Source organism: Trichechus manatus, unplaced genomic scaffold, assembly GCF_000243295.1.
Source record: "Trichechus manatus latirostris isolate Lorelei unplaced genomic scaffold, TriManLat1.0 scaffold00007, whole genome shotgun sequence".
NCBI classification, from domain to species: Eukaryota; Metazoa; Chordata; class Mammalia; order Sirenia; family Trichechidae; genus Trichechus; species Trichechus manatus.
Window position 1 is genome coordinate 5619818 of NW_004443943.1, and position 25548 is coordinate 5645365.

A 25548-nucleotide genomic window follows, 5' to 3' on the forward strand; every position below is an offset into this window, starting at 1 on the left:
CTGGGAAGCAGCTCCACACTCGAACGGAGCCCCGCAGCCCCTCAGGAAGAAGCAAAGATGGCGCACGGAGCCAGGTACTTTAGCGAAGGGAGGGGGAGGTGGCAAGAGGCAAGTAAGAAATCAAAAGAAGCAGAAAAAAAAAGCAACACTAGCAGCCAACAAATGGCACTCAGAGAGCCAGGTAGTGCGGGCTGGTGTTTCCGGACAAGAGAATGTGTGCGTGGGAAGCAGAAGGGGCCGAGTGTGGGTGAAGAAGTGTATGGAGTGGGAAAGCATATATCACAAATTACCAGAGCTCTGCAGCCCCTCAGGAAGAAGCAAAGATGGCGCATGGGGCGAGGTACTCGAGTGAAAGGAGGGGGAGGTGGGGAGAGGCAAGTAAGAAATAAAAAGAAGCAGAAAAAAAGCAACACCAGGAGCCAACAAATGGCACTCAGAGAGCCACCCGTTCGGGTGTGTGGAATCCAAGCAGCCTCTGTTTCCCGGTCAAGAGACCGTGGCCGAGGGAAGCAGAGGAGGGCGAGTCTGGGTGAAGTAGAGTGGGGGGTGGGAAAGCATATATCGCCAATTACTGGTTGTTTTGTCTCCTGCTGGAAGCTCCGTGAGGCTGCTTTCTCGTACCCCCTGTTTGCTGGTGTCTGATAGGAGTCCAAGATGGTGGATCCGTGCTTCGTTAGCTGGTAGGGGACCTTTGCATGAATCTCTCCTTGCTCTCCGTTCTCTGTCAGTGTTCTCACTCCATTTGGTGCTTGGATGAGTTCTTTATCTCTTCATTTGATGTTTTAGGGTTTCAGGATTGTTGTATTCTCTGTTCGCCTTAGTTTTTCAGATCTTTGCTGTGGAGGGACGGCGTGGTGCTTCTGCCTAGAGCGCCATTTTGCTGGAACTCCGAGTGTTCGTTTTTGCCATTGTAAGGGATGCACCCAGGCTCCAGGGCAGCTTCGCCTCCCAGGTTCCTTGCCACATAAACTTCCCCCAAAGTCTATTTCATTTTTTCAGTGAAAGTAATCTGAAGTGAAAATAATCTGAATATGACAAAATGTTAATATTTGCTGAATCTAGATGGTGGAAATGAAGTACTAGTCTCTGTATTTTTCTGCATGTTTGAAATATTTTATTATATAAATGTTCTTAAAAACTAAAAAGCAGTGGTAAGTAGTAGAAACCAGAAGTGAGCAGGTGTCTAGACTGGTTTTATAAGCATTTGTAAAACACCCTCTGGATAGTTTTGAAACTATTTTGAGGAATATTTTAAAGCAAAATTTTAGTTGAGATAAAATTCACATAAAATTCCTCATTTTAAGTCATTTTAAAATGTACAATTGGGTGGTTTTTAGTATATTCACAATGTTGTGCAATCACCATCAGTATTTAATTCCAGAACATTTCCATCCCCTTTTGGGGGACTCTTACAAGGAACCAGAGGTCCTGTATTAACAGTAGCAACTTGAGACAAATGATCAAGATACTAATATTATAGTGATTTTATATGAATTTGCAGAGAGAGACCTGAGGTTATCCAACTTATGGATGTTTAAATTGCTGTGTAAGTAGAGATTTAGGGTCTCAGTATTTCCCTTATAGGCAAAAATAGCCTCTACCAGTTTCCAGAGTTACTCAGTAGTGCCTTTTCCTGGATCATGAGTTCATCTTCTACCCCCTACGTGATTTCATCCTTTGTAGGGTGCTGCCCAGGACAGAGAAGCGTAAGCATGTCCTATGCCTATGACTTCAATGGATACATCCTCTTTCCTTCTAAGACTGTCCTGACAGATTCTTTTGATACTTGTGGGGCAGTATGTATTTCCATTACAGCAATTACCCTTAGTATCATAATTACGTGTTGGCACAGTTGGTCTATTACTTCAGGAAGCTTGAACTCCTTGAAATCAATGACTGTGTTCTTTTTTTTAATCTTCGAATCCTCAAAACTTGGTATAATATCCAGAACTCAGTAGATGTTAAAATAAATGTCTTTTGACTGAATGACTTTAACGAACTCATTTAATGAACTGCGACTCATTTTGGGTCCACACAAGTCCATCAACAGACCCTGGTCATACTTCCCATTTCTAGTTAACTGGGGAAGATGGTACAGTTGTTAATGGTGCGATATGTTAATCACAATTTAACAAACTTCCCGTAAGCAAAGCTCATGGAAACAACAAAGTATTAAAATGCGCTAGCATCCCTGCAAGGGTTAGCTTAATTCTTTTTTCTTTATGGGTTCTTCCCCAACAGCCTGATATAATGACAGACGGCTGGAACCCAGAAAAAGATAGCTATTTAAGCTTTAGGCAAATGAGTTCTCTCAGTCTTTTTTCCTCTCAGATAAAGTAACGGGCTAGATTCCTTGGCCCACTCCCATCTTATCAGTCTTTGATTCTCTATTTTTTCCATACTCAGAATTTAAGGGGCCATTGTTAGTTGGCTCAGACATTTGCCATTTAGTATATACCATCTTCTATTGTTTTATTATGTTCATCCTTTTATATTTGTGCTCAGTATTTATATATATACTTTGCATGCTTTAAAGGCAAGTGCTTTAAGCAAGAGCTTTTTTGGTATTATTTATTTACTTTAGTTGAGACTTGTGGAATTTCTGGCACTAAATTAAAATAATTTTCCTAAAACTCTATGATGATATGCAAGCATGTCACTGGGCCTCATGAATTTCTCCAAGATAAATAAATCCTCTTGTGTGATAAGATAGTTAAGTTTATGTGTCAATGTGGGTGGGCCATGATTCTCGGTGGTTTGGCAGTTATATAATGCTGTAGTTTGACAGTTATGTAATGATGTAATCATCCTCCATGATGTGATCTGATGTGATCAGCCAAACAGTTGTACAGGGAGTTTCCTTGGGGGTGTGGCCTACATCCACTATATATATGGATGTCCTGGCAAAGATCGCTTGCTTGCTCTAGATCCCGCATCGAGCTCATCATCATCTGACCTTTGTTCTTAGGACTTGAGCCAGCTGCCTGCTGTATTGCCTGCCAAACTTGGGATTCATCTGCCTTTGCAGCTTGTGAGCCAATGGCCTGCCATTTTAATTGCCAATCTTAAGATTCGTTGGCCTCCACAGCCTGTGAGCCAGCAGCCTTACCTGCTGATGTTAGATTCATCAGCCCCTGCAACTATGTGAGTCAGGAAAAGCCTCCAGACTGATGCCTGACCCACAGACTTGAGACTTGCCAGCTTCTGCAACCATATGGGTCGTTTCCTTGAGATAAATATCTCTCTCTACATATATATACATATACACACACGTATATATGTATATATATATATATATATATACATACACACATATATATATATGCTTCACTGGTTTTCCTTCTCTAGCAAACCCAGCCTAAGACATTTGGTACCAAGAGTGGTTCTAGAGCAACAAAATCACAAGGATGAATTTTCTAAATTGGTTCTTAAGTCTAACTAGTCTTAATGGCACTTATGACTCTGTCCCTAATAGTAAAGAAGGCGCTGCTAATTCATGGAGTGAGGTGGCAACATTAATATTTAGAATATCACCAACAATAGATTAAGTATTGGCGACAAGTGAGGCTCTGGGTGACTGCACGTTTGATACTTTTCTACAATTTTGTCAGAATGAGAAGTATAGGGAAGCTGGATGGTTGGTCCTACTTTCGCTAGAAAAAGTGGTGAAAGAAAGAGATGTGCTCAGGGCATCAGAGTCACAGATCAAGCACCACATAAAAGACCTCAAAGTTGCCACTTGTGCCCTAAAAGAAAGTCTTATTTCTTGTAGTAACAGAGCTGATATTACCAAAAACCAAATCCAGAGTTTTATTGTAAGAGTGGCTGAATTACAACACCAGTTGAATTTCCAACCTCAAATGATGTCTGAAGTTAAAGTGAGGGCATTGATTGGGAAGGAATGAGATTCTCAATCTTGGGATAGGGGCATAAGGGCAGATAATTAAGAAGCTGGGGATAATGAGCCCCTAAATTCTGTTGAATTACTCCTACCAACAGAACCAGCACTCTTACTCCCATCTGAAGAGATCACTTCATCTTTGTGAACTAAGCAACCCTCCCCAGTAAAATCATTATCCCTTCCACCTCCATCTGATGAGATTAACCCAGCTGTGCCTGAAGAGGCTTTGTCTGAGATAACACCTGGGGTGGCACCTGGGGCATTGCCTGGGGCATCACCTGAGGCAGATGTCTTACAAGACATTACTGAATGTTCCCAGGACCCACCCCCACCACTCATTTTTGCTTCTAGACCTAAAACTAGACTTAAGTCCCAGTGAGCCCCAAAAGGTGAAGTACAAGAGTGACCCAGGAGGAAGTATGCTACACTCTAAAAGAACTGCTTTATTTTTCTAATAAGTACAAACACAAACCTGGGGAATGGCTATTAAGGGTGTGGGATAATGGCACAAGGGAAATAAAGTTGGATCAGTCTGAGTTTATTAATATGGGCCCGCTAAACACAGATTATTCATTCCATGTTTCGGCTTGAAAAGTTAGGAAATAATCTAAATAGTTTATTTTGTTGTTTCAGTTAGGCCTGGGTTACGCGGTAGCCTAAACTAAATCAAGTTGAAGTACCAGACCTGCCTTGATATACTGAAAAAGAAGATATACAAAGGCTTAGGGAAATTGATATGTTAGAGTGGATTTATCACTTTAAGCCCACACACCCACACATGGAGAGCCCAGAGGACATACCTTTTACCACAATGATAAGGAACAAATTTTTGAAGGGAGCCCCAACATCTTTGAAGACTGCTGTGATTGCTATCTTATGTAATTCAGATCTGCCAGTGGGAACTGCCCTAACTGAATTAAGACACCTAACTACAATGGGGCTGACTGGACTCCATGGTGGTAGGAGTCAAGTGACAAGGTGGCCATGGTTACCATAATGGACAGTAGAGTCAAAGAAACAATCAGAATAGTCTGACTCATGTGTACTTATGGCATTGGCTACCTAGTCATGGTGTCCCTGAGAGTGAAATAGATGGGCCCAAAAACCCACTGCCATTGAGTTGATTCTGACTCATAGAAACTGTATAGGGTTTCCAAGGCTGTAAATCTCTATGGAAGCAGATTGCAACATCTTTCTCCAGTGGAGCCACTCGTGGTTTGGAACTGCTGATCTTTTGGTTAGCAGTCTATTAAATATTTCCTTGATCTATAAAAATGATAGAATTCTAGGTCAAGTGAACAGCAGTCTAACTTGAATCGCCAGAAAAGAGAGTTATGGCCATTCAATCAATTCCCAGGATTAAGGGAGTTTACAGACCCACAAACCTTTGAATGAAGGGAAGGCTGGGTCCCTTTGAGGAAGGACTCCACTACCCTGCCAAAATTTATACTGTTAATCTTTCTGCTAGCCTTCCCCAAAGGGATCTACAGCCTTTTACGAGAGTGACTATTCATTGGGAAAAAGGAAGTAATCAGACATTTTGGGGATTACTAGATACTGGCTCTGAACTGACACTAATTGCAAGAGACCCAAAACGTCACTGTGGCCCACCAGTCGGAGTGAGGACATATGGAGTTCAGGTTATTAATGGAGTCGTAGCTCAGTTCATCTAACAGTGGGTCCAGTGGGTCCCAGGATCTATCCTGTAGTGATTTCCCCAGTTCCATAATGCATAATTGGAATAGATATATTCAGCAACTGGCAGAACCCCCACATTGGATCCCTGACATGTGGACTAAGGGCTATTATGGTAGGAAAAGCCAAATGAAAGCTGTTAGAACTGCCCTTACCTAGGAAAAAGTAAACCAAAAGAAGTATTGCATTCCTGGAGGGACTGCAAAGATTACTGCCATCAAGGACTTGGATGAACGGGTGGTGATTCCCACCACATCCCCATTCAACTTGCCTATTTGGCCTATGCAAAACAATAGATGGATCTTGGAGAATGACAGCAAATTATTATAAACTTAATCAGGTGGTGACTCCAATTGCAGCTGCTGTTCCAGACGTTTTTCATTGCTTGAGCAAATTAACATGTCTCCTGGTACCTGGTATGCAGCTATTGATTTGGCCAATGCCTTTTCCTTGATTCTGGTTTCGAAGGAACCCTAGAAAAAGTTTGCCTTCAGCTAGCAAGGCTAGCAATATATCTTCACTGTCCTACCTCAGGGATATATCAACTCTCCAGCCTTATGTCATAATTTAGTCTGCAGGGAACTTGATCGCCTTTCCCTTCCACAAGACATCACGCTCATCCATTACACTGATGACATTATGCTGACTGGACCTAGTAAGGAAGAAGTGTCAATGACTCTGGATTTATTGGTAAAACATTTGTGTGCTAGAGGATGGGAAATCAATCCCACAAAAAATCAGGCCCCTTTCACCTCAGTGAAATTTGTAGGGGTCCAGTGGTGTGGGGCATGTCGAGATATTACTTCTAAAGTGAAGGATAAGTTATTATATCTGGCCCCTCCTACAACTAAAAAGGAGGCACAATGCCTAGTGGGACTCTTTGGATTTTGGAGGCCACATATCCCTCATTTGGGTGTGCTACTCCAGCCTATTTATCAAGTGACTCAAAAAGCTACAGTTTTGAGTGGGGGCCAGAACAAGATAAGGCTCTGCAACAGGTTCAGGCTGCCTGCAAGCTATTCTGCCACTTAGGCCATATGATCTGGCTGATCCAATGGTGCTTGAAGTGTCAGTGGCAGATAGGGATGCTATTTGGAGTCTTTGGCAGGCCCTTATTAGTGAATCACAGCACAGACCCTTAGGATTTTGGAGTAAATCCCTGCCATCCTCTGTAGATAACTACTGTCCTTTTGAGAGACAGCTTTTGGCTTGTTACTGGGTCTTAGTAGAGACTGAATGCTTAACCATGGGCCACAAAGTAACCATGAGGCCTGAGCTGCCCATCATGAACTGAGTGTTATCTGACCCACAAAGTCAGACTGCCCAGCAACACTCCATCATTAAATGGAAGTGGTATATACAAGATCAGGTTTGAGCAGGACCTGAAGGCACAAGTAAGTTGTATGAGGAAGTGGCCCAAATGCCCATGGTCTCCACTCCTATCACATTACCCCCTCTCTCCCACTATGCACCTATGGCCTCATGGCGAGTTCTGTATGATCATTTGACTGAGGAAGAGAAAACTTGTGCCTGGTTTACAGATGGTTCTGTACAATATACAGGGACCACTTGAAAGTGGACAGCAGCAGCACTGCAGCCACTTTCTGGGACCTCCCTGAAGGACAGTGGTGGAGGGAAATTCTCCCAATGGGCAGAGTTTAGAGTAGTGCACCAGGTTGCTCACTTTGGTTGGAAAGAGAAATGTCCAGATATTGATTCATGAGCTGTGGCCAATGGTTTGGCTGGATGATAAAGGACTTGGAAGAAACATGATTGGAAAATTGGAGACAAGGATGTATGGGAAAAAGTTATGTGGATAGACTTCTCTGAGTGGGCCAAAGAAGTGAAGATATTTGTGTATCATGTGAATGTTCACCAAAGGGTGAACTCAGCAGAGGATGATTTTAACAATCAAGTGGATAGGATGACGCATTCTATGAAACCAGTCATCCTCTTTCCCTAGCCACTCCTGTCATTGCCAAATGGGCTCAAGACCAAGGTGGCCATATTAGCATGGATGGAGGTTATGCATGGGCTCAGCAACATGGACTTCCACTCACCAAGGTGGCTACAGCCACTGCTGAGTGCCTAATCTTCCAATGGCAGAGACCAACACTGAGTCCTTGATATGGTAACATTCCTTGAGGTGATCAGCCAGCAACCTGGTGGCAGGTTAATTACATTGGACTGCTTCCATCATGGAATGGAAAGCATTTCATTCTTACTCAGATACACACTCTGGATACGGCTTTGCCTTCCCTGCACACAATGCCTCTGCCAAAACTACCATCCATGGACTCACAGAATGCCTTATCCACCATCGTGGTATCCCACACAGTATTGTTTCAGATCAAGGAACTCACTTCACAGCAAATGAAATACGGCAATGGATCGTGCTCATGGGTTTTACTGATCTTACCATGTTCCCCATCATTCTGAAGCAGCTGGCTTGATAGAATGATGGACTTGCCTTCTAAAGACATAATTACGGCCTCAGATAGGCAGCACTTTGCAGGGTTGGGGCAATGTTCCCCAGGAGGCCGTATTTTGCTCTAAACCAGCTTCCAATATATGGTGCTGTTTCTCCCATAGTCAAGATTCTAAGTTCCAGGAATAAAGGGGTGGAGACGGGAGTAGCGCCACTCACTATTATCCCTAGTGACCCACTTGCAAAATTTTTGCTTCCTGTCCCTGAGACCCTATGCTCTGTGGTCTCGAGGTCTTAGTTCTAAAGGGAGGAATGTTCCCACCTGGAGACAAAACATGGATTCCATTGAACTTAAAGTTAAGAACGCCACCTGGCCACTATGGGCTCCTCTTGCCTCTGGATCAACAGGCAAAGAAGGGAGTTACCATATTTGCTGGTGTGATTGACTCTGACTACCAAAGGGAAATTGGATTGATATTGCGTAATGGAGGTAAAAAAGAGTATGTCTGGAATACAGGAGATCCTTTAGGGCATACCACTATCCCTGCGATTATAATCAATGGAAAACAATAGCAACCCAATTCCAACAAGACTGCTAATGGTCCAGACCCTTTAGGAATAAAGCTTTGGTTCACTCCAACAGCAAAGAACCACAACCAGTTGAGGTGCTGGCTGAGGGTAAAGGGACTATGGGGTGGGTGGTGGAAGAAGGTAGTTCTAAATACCAGGTATGACCATGCGATCAGTTGCAGAAATGGGGACTGTAATTGTTATGAGTATGTCTTCCTTGTATATGTGCATCAAATGTTTTTGTTTTCTTCACTTATAAAATATAAGATGTAAATAGGGCTGGTGTGTTTTTGATTGTACACGTTAGTTGTATCATGTTAGTCACAAGCATGTTTTTGTAATTGTCTTTATTTGGAGAATGTGTATGGTTTAAGCACATGTGTGCAGGTGCCAAGTTGCTGAGGGCTGGACTGTGATGGTTAAGGTTTTGTGTCAACTTGGCTGGGCCATGATTCTTAGTGGTTTGGCACTGATGTAATGGTGTTTGGTAATGATATAATTTGGCAATTATGTAATGATGTAGTCATCCCATGATGGGATCTGATGTGGTCAGCTAGTCGATTCTAAGAGGGGTTTCCTCAGGTGTGTGGCCTGCATCCAATATACACATGGACATTCTGGCAAAGCTTGCTTGCTTGCTCTGGATCCTGCATGAGGCTTGTCATCATCTGACCTTGGTTCTTGGGACTTGAGCCAGTTACTTGCCATATTGCCTGCTACTCTTGATATTCTTTGGCCTCCGCAGCCTGTAAGCCAGCAGCCTGCCATCTTACCAGCCTGACTCAGCCCCTGCAGCTACGTTGAGTCAGGAGAAGCCTCTAACCTGACACCTGACCCACAGACTTGGGACTTGCTAGCCTGTAGAACTGCACATGTCATTTTCTTGAGATAAATCTCTCTCTCTCTCTCTGTATATATATATGGGTAACTCACTTAATTTTCCCTTGTCCTCAAAACATTAAAACAATGTCATTAAAACAAAAAACAAAACCCTGTGTTATCCCAGCCTCCTTTTTCCACACCCTCTCTGAGTTGCTTCCTTCTCCTCTCCCTTGACAAGTACTTTGTTTTTCTTCCTTTTATGACAAACTGCACTTAGAAAACAATTTAGTGGCACTCATTAACACCCTAGTCAATTGGTTCTTTCTCTCCAGGAGAATTTATTTTTCAATATAATCGTTCAGTGGATACTGACAGGCTATATATCTGTTAACGGTACTTCAGGTATCAGGGATTGGCAATGGGAGAAGAGAGTTTTTAAGTGGTTGGAGCGTTCCAAATACTTTTATATGGATATGCTTCTCTGGCTCTGTATAAAACTGGTTAGGTTAAAAAAAAAATCATGCCACTCTTTTCTTCTGGGCTGCTTGATCAACAGGATATCCATTACCGTCAAGTCAATTCCTCAGTGACCATATGGACAGAGTAGAACTCCTTTCCAAGGAGCAGCCGGTGGATTCCAACTGTCAACCTTTTGATTAGCAGCTGTAGCTCACTGTAGCTCTTAACCACTGCGCCACCAGAGCTCCCAATCAACAGGATAGTTTTCCTAAATCTGTTAAAAATTATTTTCTTCTTTTGGTAAGATTTTCTATTTCATACCTAGACTCAGTCTGGAACAAGCATAACAGGATGAAAGCTTCTTAATCTTTCTTTCTAGACCAGCTCTGTCATCCTGTGTCTACACATCTGTTTTGTCTTTGTACATTCAAACAAAAAAGTTTGGTCCTTTAGAACTGTGGAGACATTCTGGAATGACTGTGTTCAGAGTTAAAATCTGGTCCCATTCCTAGCCCTGAAGCTGATTGGCAATCTCAGTTCCTATGTCTGTAAAATTGAGAGAACGGAATAGATCCTGAATGGCAAGTAGGACTTACAGTCTTACACTGCGTGACTTGTAGTAGCTACCTGGATACTTAGTTGAGACAGCTGGGAAGAATCTCAATGTAATGGGAGAGTGTCTTGTGATAAATTAGTCATAAGCATGGGAGAGAGGAACGAGGACCTCATGCCAGATGCTTGTCATCTCTGAATCAGGCAATTGCTAAAGTCTTTCCAATTCCAGCATTACATCAGGCTATGATTGATTCTCTACTTGCTGAGGATGTGAAGTGTCTGTCCTCCAAGCAGGTCAGTCACCTGGTGTAACCAACTAGATTGTTGTTTACATGTAGTGACTGTATTATTGCCCATTCCTTTCCAAAAGAATTTGAGGCACCACAAATAATTTTTAAAAAGGAATTCACAAAAAGGAAGGGGAAAAGAAAGTAAAATAAGAAAGCGGGACAGTATAAGAGCCAACTATGAAATTTATTGTTTGATTTTAATCTCCCTGACTTTATTCCAATGATCATGAAGATGGCACAGGATGGGGTAATGTTCCATTCTGTTATACATAAGATTGCCATGAGTCAGAACTGACTTGACAGCAACTAACAACAACTACGACAACTTTAATTTCTAGTACTCTGCCCTCCTTCTATGTTTAATGCCCATAGACCACTTACAAAAGAAAAAGGGGTCACATTGACCTGGTTAATGCTATGTGAAACACTGGACTTTTTTTTGAAATTTCCTCATGAAAATTTCTAGTAGAATCCTTATATTTGTTGAGGATTCTGTATGATGGGGGAAAAGCTTTTGCTCTTTTCCTGTGTCAGACCTCAAGAGAGGAATCAAAATGATTGTGCTCTTTAAGATTAATCAACAGAAAAAATCACTTGTGCCATCCTGCAAGATGTGACTTGGGTCTCATGTGAAGGTATTCAATGCTTCATTGCCATCTACAGTGCCCTTAGATGCAAGTTACCCAGTGCATGGTAAGTGGATCAGCACAGCCAAATTGGGACGGGGGAACAGCCACGTGTCCCAAAACTACACAGTTTTATAAGATTCAAATGATTTATTTCTTTTATATTTTGCATTGAGAATATGTAAAAGTATGCATGTTTGAACAAAGCATGCTTATAAGTGAAATGCTTCTTGAAGCTACTCAAGCCTTTCTGCAAGATGGATTTGAAAAGTCTCTAATAACTCCATTTATATGTTCAAACAAACATTTGTTCAGTCAGTTTCATTAGGGTTATGCCTTTCCCCAAAATATTGTAGAATTTTTTCCAGTGTTCTCTGTGCTTGTGTCCTCTATTCTATTTAGCATTGTCAGATTACTCTTTAAAATAATAATAATAAAGTAGAAACGACTTCTGCTTCTGGCCAAAAAGAAGAGGAGCCAAATTTATCCTTCTACGTAAATAACTAAACAATCAAACAAAGTAAATGAAGAACAAATTTCAAGATATTGAACATGAGGCAATAAAGGACAGTAATCCTTAAGAGATGGGAAACAAACGAAGTGGTCCTTATGATGGCCAAAATTTGCTAAATTGAGAGTTTCCAGGCCATGGTGCAGTGAAGTGAAACACAGGTAGAGCCCAGAAAACTCCTTAAATTGAGGAAAGGGAACTGAGAGTCTTAGGAAACCAAGGCAGTTAGTATTTACAGGCATAGTACTGGAGAGGAGATTGCTGAAAAGGGAGAGTACTCTGGAGATCTGCAGAGAGTCCTCAAGTATTCTGCAGAATAATGACCAGGGCATACATGTGCAGAAACTTTCTGGGGCTGGGGAAACAAATACCCAAAAAGATGAGAGGGAATAGTACTCAGATCCTGCACAGGGCCAGGAATATTGCCTGATACTCCTGACAGAGAGGAAAACTTCATAATTCATGGGCCATTGGCTAGAGTACTTAGAAGAGTCTTGCCTCAGTAGTGGAGAATAATTAGGCCTAGAGGGAATAATCAAGCCTAGACTAAACACTGCTCAAGTGTTGCCTAATAAATCTTAAAAGCAATAGCCAAAAGAATCAAACTATTCCAAATTATTTTGTGTCCCAGAACAAAGCTCAAAAGTAGTTACAGAAATAAAAAAATATCCAGCATTCAACAAGGTACAATCTCTTGAGTCCAATAAAAATTACCAGACATGCAAAAAAACAGAAAAATATCACCCACTGTGGTGAAAGGGTGCATTACTTGAAGGTATATGGTGATAAGTTAAAGATGTATATATTATAAGCACCAAAGAACCACTAAAATGACACAACAGAGTTACAGCCAATAAGTTAAAAAAGAGTATAAAATGGAATCATAAAAAATACAGTTTATCTAAAAGAAGACAGAAAAAGAGAAAAGGGGAAACAAAGAGCAGATGGGACAAGGATAACACAAACAGCCCACTTCAAATGTAATGACACAAATAAGTTAGAAGTATGAAAGAAGATATGCCATGCAGAAAATAAGAAAATCAAGCTGATGTGGCTACATTAATATCAGACTAAGTTGATTTCAGAGTAAAGGAAATTACCAGGATTAAGGATTAAGTCATGTCCCCCCAAAATGTGTGTCATCTTGGCTAGGCGATGATTTCCAGCACTGTGTTGTTGTCCTCCATTTTGTGATCTGATATGATTATCCTGTGTGTTGTAAATACTAACCTCTATGATGTTAATAAGGCAGGATTAGAGGCAGTTATGTTAATGAGGCAGGACTCAATCTATAGGATTAGGTTGTATCTTGAGTCAATCTCTTCTGAGATACAAAAGAGAGAACCCAGCAGAGAGGACAGGGACCTCATACCACCAAGAAAGAGGCACTGGGAGTGGAGCATGTACTTTGGACTCAGAGTCCCTGAGCTAAGAAGCTCCTAGACCCGAGGAAGATTGATGACAAGCATCTTCTCCCAGAGGTGACAGAAAGAGAAAGTTTTCCCTGGGAGCTGATGCCCTGAATTCAGACATTTAGCCTCCTAGACTGTGAGACTGTTAAAGCCATCCACTTGTGGTATTTCTGTTATAGCATCACTAGATAACTAAGGCACCAGGTATAAAGAAGTTTGTTTGTTTGTTTTGAAATGATAAAGGAGACATACACTGCCAATGGAAATATAAAATTGGAACAACCCCTTTGGAAAAAATTTTTGCAAGTTCCTTATAAAGTTAAACAGACACCTACCATATGATCCATCCATTCCATTCCTTGGAATGAAAGAGAAATGAAAGTATATGTCAATACAACGAATTATAAACAAATATTCATAGTAGCTGTATTTGTAATAGCCCCAAACTGAAAACAACCAAAATGTCTACTAATTGGTGACTGGATAAACAAATTGTGTTATATCAATACATGATGAAATACTATGCAGAGAGAAAAGGAATGAACTCCCTTGATGCATGCAACAACATGGATAAATCTCAAAATAATTATGCTGCTTGAAACAATCTACACGCACAGAAAGTACATACTATATAATTCTATTTATATAAAATTCTAGGAAATACAAACCAATGTATAGTGACAGAAAACAGATCAATGGTTGCCTGGGAACAACGAGGTGGGTGGGCAGGGAAGGAAGGGAGGGATCACAAAGGGGCACAAGGAATCTTTTGAGAGTGCTGTATAAGTTCATTATCTTGGTTGTGGTGATGAATTCAGGGATGTGCACATATGTCAAAATTTATACAACTGCACATTTTAAATATATGCATTTTATTGTATGTCAACTACACCTCAACAAAGCTGTTCAAAATAAGTAAAATACAATAGTATGCATAAAAAATACCACCTCAGGGTGCTCAGGATGCAAATGTTTTACCACTTCTTCTTCTCCACTTTACACCATGAGCATTAACATTTTATTTTATCAGCAGAACAACTAACTTGATAACTGTCTCAGAAGCAGGAAGATGCTGACTACAGATCTTGATTGGGATTATATTAACTCAATGTATTATCCAAAACTAATGACTATTGATGTTGGCTTTAAGTATCTTTCTGTGCAACTGTAATTGTTCATTGATTTAACCAAACTTATGATTACCTCACTCAAAATCTCCTAAGCCAAGAAAAAAAAAATTTTCAGACTTTCTTGTGGCATGACTATAAACACAGGCATAGACTCACGGAGCTTGAAAGGACATGAGAAATATCTGGCTTGCTGCTTCCTTTTACAGAGAAAGAAATTGAGGTTTAGAAGAAATGAATTACCAGACCAAAGTTACAGCTAACTGGATCTAGAACTTCTGTCTGCTGATTCCCTGAGTAGGTGCTCAGTTTTCAAAATGCAGAGGATTTCAATATAGAGGCTACTCCATAAATATTTGTTAAACTCATAATGAATATCCCAGATTGAACTAGTGACCTTATACTCTGCTGTTTTACAATATACAGTTATTATAAAAAATAGACTCTGGTTCCAAAATCAGTATCTCCTACCTTCTTATATGAATAAGTTTCAATATTTGGAAAGTGACACAGTTGTTGTTGTTGTTAGGTACTGTCGAGTGGTTCCAACTCATAACAACCCTGTGCATGACAGAACAAAACATTGATCTGTCCTTCGCCATCCTCACAATCATTGCCATGATTGAGCCCATTGTTGCAGCCATTGTGACAATCCATCTCCTCAACGATCTTCTTTTTTGCAGACCCTCAATCTTACCAAGCATGGTGCTCTTCTCCAGGGATTGGTCCCTCCTGATAGCATGTCCAAAGTATATGACAGAAAGTCTACCCATCCTCGCTTCCAAGGAGCACTCTGGCTGTACTTCTTTAAAGACAAACTTCATTCTTCTGGCAGTGCGTGGTATATTCAATATTCTTTGCCAACATCATAATTCAAAAGCATCAATTCTTCTTCAGTCTTCCTTATTCATTGTCCAGTTTTTGCATACATACGAAGTGACTGAGAATACCATGGCTTAGGTCAGGCCCATCTTAGTCCTCAGAGTGACATCTTTGCTTTTTAACACTTTAAAGAGGTCTTTTGCAGAAGATTTGCCCAATGCAATACGTCGTTTGATTTCTTGACTGCTCCTTCCATGGGCATTGACTGTGGATCCAGGTAAAATGAAATCTTGGACAACTTCAATATTTTCTCTGTTTATCATGATGTTGCTTATTGGGCCGCTTGTGAGGATTTATGTTTTCTTTATGTTGAGGTGTAATCCATACTGAAGGATATAGTCTTTGATCTTCATCAGTAAGTGCTTCAAGTCCTCTTCACTTTCAGCAAGCAAAGTTGTGTCATCTGCATACACAGGTTGTTAATGAGTCTTCCTCCAATCCTGATGCCCCGTTTTCTTCATACGGTCCAGTTTCTCAGATTATTTGCTCAGCATAAAGATTGAATAAGTATGGTGAAATGATACAACCCCAATGCACACCTTTCCTGATTTTAAACCACGCAGTATACCCTTTGATCTATTCGAATGACTGTTTCTCGGTCTACGTACAGGATCCGCATGAGCAAAATTAAATGTTCTGGAATTTCCATTCTTCGCAATGTTATCCGTAATTTGCAATGATCCACGCAGTCGATTGCCTTTGCACAGTCAATAAAACACGGGTAAACATCTTTCTAGTATCGTCTGCTTTCAGCCAAGATCCATCTGACATCAGTAATATCCCTCGTTCCACGTTCTTTTCTGAATCTGGCTTAACTTTCTGGAAGTTCCCTGTTAATGTACTGCTGCAACCATTTTTGAATTATCTTCAGCAAAATTTTACTTGTGTGTGATATTAATATTGTTCAATTATTTCTGCATTCTGTTGGATCATCTTTCTTTGGAATGGGCACAAATACGGATCTCTTCCAGTAGGTTGGCCAGGTAGCTGTCTTCAAAATTTCTTGGCGTAGATTAGTGAGCACCTACAGTGCTGCATCCATTTGTTGAAACATCTCAATCGATATTCCATCAATTCCTGGGGTCTTGTTTTTCGCCAGTCTCTTTAGTGCAGCTTGGATTTCTTTCAGTAACATCAGTTCTTTATGGTTCTTGAAATGGTTGAATGTTGACCGATTCTTTTTGATACAGTGACTCTGTGTATTCCTTCCATCTTCTTTTGATGCTTTCTGCATTGTTCAATATTTTGTCCATAGAATCCTTCAGTATTGCAACTCAAGGCTTGAATGTTTTCTTCAGTTCCTTCAGCTTGAGAAATGCCAAGTATGTTCTTCCCTTTTTTTTTCTAAGTCCAGTTCTTTGCACATTTCATTATACTGCTTGTCTTCTCGAGCCACACTTTGAAATTTTCTGTTCAACTCTTTTACTTCATCATTTCTTCCATTTGCCTTAGCTACTCTATGTTCCTCAGTAAGTTTCAGAGTTTCTTCTGACATCCATTTTGTCTTTTCTTTCTTTCCTGTCTTTTAAATATACACATATACTGCCCTCATCTCTCTTTGTCCTGTCATTTCTGCTCTGATACATTCAGGGGATAGCCCATTTATTTGGTTATATGGAAGAAATGGGCCAGTACCAACTGTCCCATTCTTACAGTCATTTTTCCTATGTTTTGTTAATTTTGTCCTGCACCTGATTTTCATCTAGCTCTATTTTTCTTTGCATTTAATTGCTGACAATAGTCTTTCCAGGGATTCTGGGAACATTCATTCATCTTCTCAGATTCCAAGCTATTCTCGCTTCTGTCAGTTAAAACTAGTATTAATCATAAAGAAACCACAGTAAACAGACACAGAAAACTTATGGTTCTTACCAAGAATGTGCACATAAAACTTTTCTCAGCTTTTTTCTTTCTATTTTGCCATTGTTTTGTATGAGTACCCCCAAACATTTAATCTAAAGAGAAAATACTAGTTCTTTGTGGCCCAGCTTAAGCCTAAAATTTAATGTCACATGTTCTCTATAAAGATATTTTCAGAAACTCTGAATGAACCCCTAGGAAATGAGAATTAGTAGGTGATAAAACAATGCTGAACTTAAAGGAGGTTTAGTCACAGGTGAACATGCATTCTGTGAAATAATTGGTAGTCAAGATTGTTTGCAATTATGCTATAGCAGTGGTTCTCAAACTTCAGGGTACATAAGAGTCACGGGGTACCCTGGCCCTTCTCCTAAAAGTTCTGATTTAGTAGATCTGGGGGTAGGGCCCTAGAATTTCTATTTTTTAATAAGTTTTACACGTGATTTTGCTACAAGTAGGTTTATTTGATAAAAATTGCTCAAACTCTCTCTTTTGTTGCTAAAAAACCTTGGTTAAAATTCCAGTTCCACCACTTACTAGCTAGGCATCCTTAGAAAAGTCATATGATCTCTCTACACCTCATGTTTAAAATAATAATATTTTAGTATTTATTATTATAATTTATTATAATAATGCAAGGTTGTTGTGAGGATTAAATAAAATAAAGTATGTAAAGTGCCTGGTACTTTCCCCAAACACGTACCAGTTTCCTTCTCAATCTGACTCTGAACTAGAATGTGTCACTCCTGTAATTCTTAACTAGAGTATAAACAATTCCACAATTTGAGATCATAAAAAAAGCACATACTTCAACTCAAATGACCAGTTGCCAGTCCCAGAAATATTTTTGCTGTTTGAATGACTAACTAAGCATAACAGAACATTGATGCATACACACAATTAGGCATGATACCAAAGCCAGCTGATGTAAGATTTTGAAACTTATTCAAGTTAAAAAAAGAAAAAAAGTAATTACTAACTCTTACCTCCCTATCTTGGGTTTTATTTTGCAAACTGAGAAGAACTACTTTAAAAACAAGTGAGAAGATACCGAGGATTTCTGCTCATAGAAAAGGGTTCAGGATAAATCTCTGTCCATTTTCTCAACATGTGTTCTGATTACTCAGCTTCTTCTTTTCATATTCATCCAAAGGCCTTAGATCCAGAAAGATGCTCTGACACACTCAGGATTTTACATACACTCTCTGCACATGTAGGCAGTCCAGAGAAACTATTTTTAAAATGAAGATTATGTTTGGGCCAATAGCCAATAAAGGTAAGGAGAAGCTCAGCATCCCAAATGAACACCCAGAACTCAGCTTTCTGAAAGATTTATGAAAGATTCTTTGCTTGTTTATCCAGGCTAGATCCATGTCAAAAGAGGTTATTAAAAAGTTGACGAAGGCCCTTCCAAACAGAACAATGGTCCCAAGAGTCTTCCCCACCCTGCCAGACCCACCAAAGCCTTCCTAATCCATATACTTAAAACCCATCCCTTCTTTGGCACTATACCACAAAATGTTAGCAGAAAGCATGCCAAGTTTGACACAAAAATGTTTGGAAATACAAACATATTTTTAATGCTTAATTTTTATTATAATAATATAGGAACAAAGTTTAAAAAGTCAAATAATACTAACAGTTAATAATATAAAAGAACAGACCCCCCCACCAAGCATTGTTATCCCTACACTTCAGAAGCAACTACCTTCAAATATTTTATCTGTTTCTCCTAGTAATTATCTCCATGTTTCTAATAAAAACTATAGGTTAAACTTCATTTAACTATGTAAATATGATTCACTGCTGGCCAAGTAATGTGCTATAATTTTATTTCCTTCCTTGAACATACTTTTTGTTTTTGCTAGAGTTAGTCACCGCATCTTTTTAAAGAATTCACTTGGTTTTCTCTGTATTAAGTCTTTCTACATCCTCTGACAGCCAGCATTTCAGTACAATTGTCCACAAATATAACCTATCAGATAATTTCTTATTTCCATTTTTCAGAGACCTTCCTCCTGGAGTCAATTTGGGCCTACTATTTCAATTTGAATTGCTTAGAAGGCAAACTGAGACTGGCCTTTGCCACTCCCCTGTGTTGGATCCTATATCTTGGCCCATGATTTCTTTTTATGTTATACTCCTTTATTTTGGTGGAGGCTATCTTGTTTTTAATGGTCTAATTTTTTTTAAATTTTTGTTTTTATTGTACTTTAGATGAAGGTTTACAGAACAAATAGTTTCTCATTGAACAGTTAGTACGCATACTGTTTTATGACAATGTTAACAACCCCACAACATGTCAACACTGTCCCTTCTCAACCTTGCGTTCCCTATTACCAGCTTTCCTGTCTCCTCTTGCCTTCTTGTCCTTGTCCCTGGACTGTTGCACTCCATTAGTCTCATTCTGTTTTACGGGGCTGTCTAATATTTGGCTGAATGGTGAACCTCAGGAGTGACTTAATTACTGAGCTAAAAGAATGTCCGGGGGACATACTCTCAGGGTTTCTCCAGTCTCTGTCAGGCCAGTAAGTCTAGTCTTTTTTTGTGTGTTAGAATTTTGTTCTACGTTCTTCTCCAGCTCTGTCCGGGACCCTCTGTTGTGATCCTAGTCAGAGCAGTCGGTGGTAGTAGCCAGGCACCATCTAGTTGTACTGGACTTGGTCTGGAGGAGGCCGTGGTAGTTGTGGTCCATTAGTCCTTTGGACTAATCTTTCCCTTATATCTTGTTTTCTTCATTCTCCTTTGCTGCCAGTGGAGTGAGACCAGTGGAGTATCTTAGATGGCTTTTATGGTCTAATTTTTTAAGTTCAGTTCCAAAAAATTCTCAAAATAACATTTACTGCATTTATATTTTAGAGGTATCAAAAGTAGAAATAATATGGTCTACTATGACCGGAATGACAAATTGAAGAGGAAGAGCATCACATTTATCATTAAAAAAAAAAAAAGAACCTTAGAAACTCTATGGGGCAGTTCTTTAGGGTCACTATGAGTCAGAATTGACTCTACAGCAACAGGTTTTTATCCCGAAGTGGAGCCCTGGTGGCACAGTGGTTAAGAGCTACAGCATGTTACAGCTGTTAACCAAAAGGTCAGCAGTTCAAATCCACCAGCTGCTCATTGGAAACCCTATGGAGCAGTTCTACTCTGTCCTATAGGATCGTTATTAGTCAGAATCAACTCAACGGCAACGGGTTTATCCTGAAGTACCACGCTGTCAGTGATAGGAAAATATCCACATGGCTACAAAGAAGACCAGTTAATATGACTATTATTAAAATGTATGCACCAACCACTGAGGCCAAAGATGAAGAAAGTGAAGATTTTTACCAACTTCTACAGTCTGAAACTGATCAAACATGCAATCCAGTTGGATTGATAATTATAGGTGATTGGAATGTGAAAGTTGGAAACAAAGAAGAAGAATCTGCAGTTGGAAAATATGGCCTTAGTGATAGAAATGATGCTGGAGATCACATGATAGAATTTTGCAAGAGAATGACTTGTTCATTACAAATACCTTCTTCAACAACATAAATAGTGACCACACATGGACCTCGCTGGATGGAATTCACAGGAATCAAACTGACTGCATCTGGACTATGTCTGTAGAAATGATGGAGATGATGGAGATGATGGAGAAGCTCAATATCATCAGTCAGAACAATGCCAGGGGCTGACTGCAGAACAGAACATCATTGCTTATATGCAAGTTCAAGTCAAAGCTGAAGAAAATTCAAACAAGTCCACAAAAGCCAAAATACAACTCTGAGTATATCCCACCTGAAGTTAGAGATCATCTCAAGAATACATTTGACGCGTTGAACACCAATGGCCACAAACCAGACGAGTTGTGGGATGACATCAAGGACATCATACATAAGGAAAGAAAAAGGCTCATTGAAAAGAAAAGAAAGAAAGAAAAGACCAATATGGATGTCAGAAGAGACTCTGAAACTTGCTCTCAAATGCAGAGTAGCTGAAGTGAATGGAAGAACTGATGACGTAAAAGAGCTGGACAGAAGATTTCAAAGGGCAACTCGAGAAGACAAAGTAAAGTGCTATAATGAAATGTGCAAAGACATGGAGTTAGAAAACCAAAACGGAAGAACACGCTTGGCATTTCTCAAGCTGAAAGAACTGAAGACAAAAATTAAGCCTTGAGTTTCAATACTGAAAGATACTATGTGCAAAATATTGAACAACACAGGCAACATCAAAAGAAGATGGAAGGAATACAGAGTCACTCTACCAAAAAGAATTGGTCAACGTTCAACCATTTCAGGAACCATAAAGAACCAATGGTACTGAATGAGGAAATCCAAGCTGCACTGAAGGCATTGGCAAAAAACAAGGCTCCAGGAATTGACTTAATACCAATTAAGATGTTTCAACAAATGAGTGCAGCACTGGAGGCGCTCACTTGACTATGCCAAGAAATTTGGAAGACAGCTACCTGGCCAATCGATGGGAAGAGCTCCATATCTGTGCCCATTCCAAAGAAAGGTGATCCAACAGAATGAGGAAATTATTGAACGGTATCATTAATATCACACACAAGTAAAATTATGCTGAAGATAATTCAAAAATTGTTTCAGCAGTACATTGGAAACTGCCAGAAAGTCAAGCCGGATTCTGAAGAGAACATGGAACAAGGAATATCACTGCTGATGTCAGATGGATCTTGGTTGAAAGCAGAGTACCAGAAAGATGTTTACTTGTGTTTTATTGACTATGCAAAGACATTCGACTGTGTGGATCATAACAAATTATGAATAACACTGCAAAGAATGGGGATTCCAGAACACTTAATTGTGCTCATGAGGAAACTACATAGAAAAAGGGGCAGTCATTAGAACAGAGCAAGGGGATACTGTGTGGTTTAAAATCAGGAAAGGTGTGCATCAGGTTTGTATCTTTTCACCATACTTATTCAGTCTGTATACTGAGCAAATAATCAAAGAAGCTGGACTTTATGAAGAAAAACACAGCATCAGGATTGGAGAAGACTCATTAACAACCTGCAATATGCATATAACCCAGCCTTGCTTGCTGAAAGGGAAGAGGACTTGATGTACTTACTGATGAAGATCAAAGACTACAGCCTTCAGTATGGATTATACCTCAACATAAAGAAAACAAAAATCCTCATAACTGGAACAATAAGCAACATCATGATTAACAGAGAAAATATTGAAGTTGTCAAGGATTCATTTTACTTGAAGCCACAGTCAATGCCCGTGGAAGTAGCAGTCAAGGAAACAAATGACATATTGCATTGGGCAAATCTGTTGCATAGGACCTTTTTAAAGTGTTAAAAAGCAAAGATTTTGAGGACTCTGAAGACTAAGATGTGCCTGACCCAAGCCATGGTACTTTCAATCACCTCAGATGCATGCGAAAGCTGGACATTGAATAAGGGAGACTGAAGAAGCATTGATGCCTTTGAATTACAGTGTTGGCGAAGAATATTGAATATACCATGAACTTCCAGAAGAACAAACAAATCTGTCTCGGAAGAAGTACAGTCAGAATGCTCCTTAGAAGGGAGGATGGCAAGACTTCATCTCATGTACTTTGGACATGGTTTTTGGAGGGATCCGTCCCCAGAGGGCATCACGCTTGGTAAAGTAGAAGGTCAGTGAAAGAGTAGAAGGACCTCAATGAGATGGACTGACACAGTGGCTTCAACGATGGGCTTAAGCATAGCAAGTGTTGTTAAGGATGCTGGAGGACTTGGCGGTGTTTCATTCTGTTGTACATAGGGCCACTATGGGTTGGAACCAACTCGACAGCACCTAACATCAACAACTACAAAGTAGAAAACTAACCAATTTACACGTTACTGTTAATGGTGGCAACTAATATGATCTCTCTAATGACAAAATCAAAACTACCTGATGGTGCAGCAAAAAACATTGTGACAAGTTCTCTGGATGAGAAAGCCAGTAAGTCGTGACATTACAAATGAAGAAGACTTGAAATTTTATATTTTCCCCTTAAGTTGTCTAGTTTCTCTGGTGGCTGATTCCAGCAATTCATGATAATCGAACTCCATGTACAAGAAACAATGAAAAATCAATTCAATAGCCAAGAGGAAAAAAAAAAAAAAAAGAAATGAGCTATAGACTCACTGGAAAAGTTTATGAAACCTTCTCTGTAGGGTTTAGTTAATGGTTTTTATTCTTGAAACAGCATCACTGAAGCACAAAAAAAATGCCAGTAATTGGGGTCAATGTTCAGTCAGATCCCCAAAAAGGGATCTCAAGCCAGCCAGCGTATGGTGTGCAGTGCCCTCTGTTAGAGGAAAACTGCGGCTTTCAAATAAGCATGTGACACCTCTAACGTTTCCATTAGGGAAAGTTAATGAGTTTCTTTTGACTGAAGTGTTACAAAGGTGTGATCTTCAGAAATGGAAGTCTGGATATCTCAAACTTAATGTGTAAAAAAAGATACTCTTGAAAGGAGACAAAATATACATTTATTTCAATGCTTTTTTTTTATTTTCCTGTATAAAACTCTTGGGACCAGCAGGGAAGAAACTTTTGCAATGGGTACAGATCAGATTCCAGGTTCTTACTAAGAGGAACACATAATTACTAGTCAAGGACTAATTTCAATGATATTTTGGAAGAAGGAGGCTGTAGGTTGCTAGTCTGGGGATCAGGCCACTATCGCTTTTCCCAACTAAATTTACAGAAGTAAAAGCAAAAGGAGCACTGACTTTTCTGAGAAACGTTGACAAGTGGCCTAAATATCTGTTCCTCAGAGTTTACCTGCTTGGTCCCTCAAGTCCAATGTGCACCTGAAGAGGTACCACGCTTCTTTAAAGCTGTCACCTACCTTTTCTAAGTGACAGTTTCTCGAACTGAAAATAACAATAGCATTAACTTTAAGAGCTGTTCTGAGAATGGAAGCTTTACAGAAAGTAAAAAAAAAAAAAAAAAATTGTATTTACAAAGCTTTTGTAATTTCTTGAAAATTCAGGCCACCAACAAATGAGGTATTCCAAGCAGATTCCTACTCTTCTGAAAACATGTCGCAAAGTTGTGAAAAAGTCAAGGACAACCTTTACGGCTTTCTGACCCCTCTGAATCTTCAGTTACCTCCTACTCCTCCATGAAACCTTTGGTCTTTCCAGCCTCTGATGACTTCTCATCTCTGCATTTTGGCAGCATTCAGTTTCTGGCCCACTCACCCATCCACCACTTGCAGCTTTTTGGCTATTTACCTGTCTAGAAGTTTTCTCCTAAAAGGAGCTGAAAGCTTAAGGACAGAGACAAATTTGGCTTGTTTTTGTATACGCTATGGTACCTAGCACAATGCCGTGCTCAGGATGTTTGTTCACTGCCTGTTGATTCATATTCACAGGAGTGTCTCCTGTTATGTTAGTGATTGTCAAACCTGCCTGTACATTACATTCACCAGGGGACATTTTAACAATACTGATGTCTAGACCCATCTCCAGAGAGTCTAATTTGTCTTAGGATGAAACCTGGGCATTTGTATTTTCTAAACATTCCTCAGATGGTTTTAACTGACCACTGCTCTATGCCCTATTTTTTTATTGTTATAAAAATGTAGGTAACACATTTGCCATTTCAACGTTTTTCACCTTTACAACTCAGTGAGACCAATTACATCAATCATGTTGTGCAACCATTGCCGATATCCATGACCAAATTTGCCATCCTCATAAAGAAAACTCTATGCCCTACATTAAGAGAAATTCTTCTGGAAAATTGGGCCTAGAGTGGAACGTGCTGGGTGGTGAGAGGAAAGCAGCCTGGGTTTTCATATTGACTGAAATATACAGAAGTTGACTAGGTTCCCTCAGACCTATTGACCTCATTGAGACAACCAGATGTCTTAGCCTGAAGGGTTTCAGATGGGTAACACAGGCCTTTGGGGATACATATTTTGAATACTTGTACCCTAAGTGTTGGTTAGAGGTATTCGTTGGTGGGCCACATTCCTTTCAGGGTAGGACTTCAAAGGCAAGGAGGGAGATCATGCCTTGAGTTAAGGCCAATTTTAAACTCCAGGTAACACTTCTTCACACACTAGAAGTTCCACTTAGGGGTGTAAAAGTTAGAGGGAAGAGAATCTTATACCAAGCATGTTCTCTGCCCAAGCCCCATTTGTAATGATAAAAAATTATGTTTTAAAATCCAACTATGTGCAATATACAATGTCAAGACACTGCTTTCAAGGAGTTTATAATCCAGTAAGTCACCTTAAGAGATAAACCTATGAAACCTAACAAACAAGATAACACAACTATCAAAAGAGAGAAATAATAATGATTACTAATAATTATAGGCTTACCATGTACCAAGCATGGTGCCGAATGCTTTACATTCATTACGCCATTGAATCCTCACGACTCTATGAGGAGGAACATTTT